Genomic DNA, 4,377 nt, shown 5'->3' with positions numbered 1-4,377 from the left:
CCCTAACCCTAACCCTAACCCTAACCCTAACCCTAACCCTAACCTCCCTAACCCTACACCCTAACCCTAACCCTAACCCTAACCCTAACCCTAACCCTAACCCTAACCCTAACCCTAACCCTAACCCTAACCCTAACCCTAACCCTAACCCTAACCCTAACCCTAACCCTAACCTCCCTAACCCTAACCCTAACCCTAACCCTAACCCTAACCCTAACCCTAACCCTAACCCTAACCCTAACCCTAACCCTAACCCTAACCCTAACCCTAACCCTAACCCTAACCCTAACCCTAACCCTAACCCTAACCCTAACCCTAACCCTAACCCTAACCCTAACCCTAACCCTAACCCTAACCCTAACCCTAACCCTAACCCTAACCCTAACCCTAACCCTAACCCTAACCCTAACCCTAACCCTAACCCTAACCCTAACCCTAACCCTAACCCTAACCCTAACCCTAACCCTAACCCTAACCCTAACCCTAACCCTAACCCTAACCCTAACCCTAACCCTAACCCTAACCCTAACCCTAACCCTAACCCTAACCCTAACCCTAACCCTAACCCTAACCCTAACCTAACCCTAACCCTAACCCTAACCCTAACCCTAACCCTAACCCTAACCCTAACCCTAACCCTAACCCTAACCCTAACCCTAACCCTAACCCTAACCCTAACCCTAACCCTAACCCTAACCCTAACCCTAACCCTAACCCTAACCCTAACCCTAACCCTAACCCTAACCCTAACCCTAACCCTAACCCTAACCCTAACCCTAACCCTAACCCTAACCCTAACCCTAACCCTAACCCTAACCCTAACCCTAACCCTAACCCTAACCCTAACCCTAACCCTAACCCTAACCCTAACCCTAACCCTAACCCTAACCCTAACCCTAACCCTAACCCTAACCCTAACCCTAACCCTAACCCTAACCCTAACCCTAACCCTAACCCTAACCCTAACCCTAACCCTAACCCTAACCCTAACCCTAACCCTAACCCTAACCCTAACCCTAACCCTAACCCTAACCCTAACCCTAACCCTAACCCTAACCCTAACCCTAACCCTAACCCTAACCCTAACCCTAACCCTAACCCTAACCCTAACCCTAACCCTAACCCTAACCCTAACCCTAACCCTAACCCTAACCCTAACCCTAACCCTAACCCTAACCCTAACCCTAACCCTAACCCTAACCCTAACCCTAACCCTAACCCTAACCCTAACCCTAACCCTAACCCTAACCCTAACCCTAACCCTAACCCTAACCCTAACCCTAACCCTAACCCTAACCCTAACCCTAACCTAACCCTAACCCTAACCCTAACCCTAACCCTAACCCTAACCCTAACCCTAACCCTAACCCTAACCCTAACCCTAACCCTAACCCTAACCCTAACCCTAACCCTAACCCTAACCCTAACCCTAACCCTAACCCTAACCCTAACCCTAACCCTAACCCTAACCCTAACCCTAACCCTAACCCTAACCCTAACCCTAACCCTAACCCTAACCCTAACCCTAACCCTAACCCTAACCCTAACCCTAACCCTAACCCTAACCCTAACCCTAACCCTAACCCTAACCCTAACCCTAACCCTAACCCTAACCCTAACCCTAACCCTAACCCTAACCCTAACCCTAACCCTAACCCTAACCCTAACCCTAACCCTAACCCTAACCCTAACCCTAACCCTAACCCTAACCCTAACCCTAACCCTAACCCTAACCCTAACCCTAACCCTAACCCTAACCCTAACCCTAACCCTAACCCTAACCCTAACCCTAACCCTAACCCTAACCCTAACCCTAACCCTAACCCTAACCCTAACCCTAACCCTAACCCTAACCCTAACCCTAACCCTAACCCTAACCCTAACCCTAACCCTAACCCTAACCCTAACCCTAACCCTAACCCTAACCCTAACCCTAACCCTAACCCTAACCCTAACCCTAACCCTAACCCTAACCCTAACCCTAACCCTAACCCTAACCCTAACCCTAACCCTAACCCTAACCCTAACCCTAACCCTAACCCTAACCCTAACCCTAACCCTAACCCTAACCCTAACCCTAACCCTAACCCTAACCCTAACCCTAACCCTAACCCTAACCCTAACCCTAACCCTAACCCTAACCCTAACCCTAACCCTAACCCTAACCCTAACCCTAACCCTAACCCTAACCCTAACCCTAACCCTAACCCTAACCCTAACCCTAACCCTAACCCTAACCCTAACCCTAACCCTAACCCTAACCCTAACCCTAACCCTAACCCTAACCCTAACCCTAACCCTAACCCAACCCTAACCCTAACCCTAACCCTAACCCTAACCCTAACCCTAACCCTAACCCTAACCCTAACCCTAACCCTAACCCTAACCCTAACCCTAACCCTAACCCTAACCCTAACCCTAACCCTAACCCTAACCCTAACCCTAACCCTAACCCTAACCCTAACCCTAACCCTAACCCTAACCCTAACCCTAACCCTAACCCTAACCCTAACCCTAACCCTAACCCTAACCCTAACCCTAACCCTAACCCTAACCCTAACCCTAACCCTAACCCTAACCCTAACCCTAACCCTAACCCTAACCCTAACCCTAACCCTAACCCTAACCCTAACCCTAACCCTAACCCTAACCCTAACCCTAACCCTAACCCTAACCCTAACCCTAACCCTAACCCTAACCCTAACCCTAACCCTAACCCTAACCCTAACCCTAACCCTAACCCTAACCCTAACCCTAACCCTAACCCTAACCCTAACCCTAACCCTAACCCTAACCCTAACCCTAACCCTAACCCTAACCCTAACCCTAACCCTAACCCTAACCCTAACCCTAACCCTAACCCTAACCCTAACCCTAACCCTAACCCTAACCCTAACCCTAACCCTAACCCTAACCCTAACCCTAACCCTAACCCTAACCCTAACCCTAACCCTAACCCTAACCCTAACCCTAACCCTAACCCTAACCCTAACCCTAACCCTAACCCTAACCCTAACCCTAACCCTAACCCTAACCCTAACCCTAACCCTAACCCTAACCCTAACCCTAACCCTAACCCTAACCCTAACCCTAACCCTAACCCTAACCCTAACCCTAACCCTAACCCTAACCCTAACCCTAACCCTAACCCTAACCCTAACCCTAACCCTAACCCTAACCCTAACCCTAACCCTAACCCTAACCCTAACCCTAACCCTAACCCTAACCCTAACCCTAACCCTAACCCTAACCCTAACCCTAACCCTAACCCTAACCCTAACCCTAACCCTAACCCTAACCCTAACCCTAACCCTAACCCTAACCCTAACCCTAACCCTAACCCTAACCCTAACCCTAACCCTAACCCTAACCCTAACCCTAACCCTAACCCTAACCCTAACCCTAACCCTAACCCTAACCCTAACCCTAACCCTAACCCTAACCCTAACCCTAACCCTAACCCTAACCCTAACCCTAACCCTAACCCTAACCCTAACCCTAACCCTAACCCTAACCCTAACCCTAACCCTAACCCTAACCCTAACCCTAACCCTAACCCTAACCCTAACCCTAACCCTAACCCTAACCCTAACCCTAACCCTAACCCTAACCCTAACCCTAACCCTAACCCTAACCCTAACCCTAACCCTAACCCTAACCCTAACCCTAACCCTAACCCTAACCCTAACCCTAACCCTAACCCTAACCCTAACCCTAACCCTAACCCTAACCCTAACCCTAACCCTAACCCTAACCCTAACCCTAACCCTAACCCTAACCCTAACCCTAACCCTAACCCTAACCCTAACCCTAACCCTAACCCTAACCCTAACCCTAACCCTAACCCTAACCCTAACCCTAACCCTAACCCTAACCCTAACCCTAACCCTAACCCTAACCCTAACCCTAACCCTAACCCTAACCCTAACCCTAACCCTAACCCTAACCCTAACCCTAACCCTAACCCTAACCCTAACCCTAACCCTAACCCTAACCCTAACCCTAACCCTAACCCTAACCCTAACCCTAACCCTAACCCTAACCCTAACCCTAACCCTAACCCTAACCCTAACCCTAACCCTAACCCTAACCCTAACCCTAACCCTAACCCTAACCCTAACCCTAACCCTAACCCTAACCCTAACCCTAACCCTAACCCTAACCCTAACCCTAACCCTAACCCTAACCCTAACCCTAACCCTAACCCTAACCCTAACCCTAACCCTAACCCTAACCCTAACCCTAACCCTAACCCTAACCCTAACCCTAACCCTAACCCTAACCCTAACCCTAACCCTAACCCTAACCCTAACCCTAACCCTAACCCTAACCCTAACCCTAACCCTAACCCTAACCCTAACCCTAACCCTAACCCTA

This window comes from Electrophorus electricus, chromosome 2, assembly GCF_041902795.1.
Source record: "Electrophorus electricus isolate QZ-2024a chromosome 2, ASM4190279v1, whole genome shotgun sequence".
Taxonomy (NCBI): domain Eukaryota; kingdom Metazoa; phylum Chordata; class Actinopteri; order Gymnotiformes; family Gymnotidae; genus Electrophorus; species Electrophorus electricus.
Note: the sequence above shows the minus strand (reverse complement) of the source record.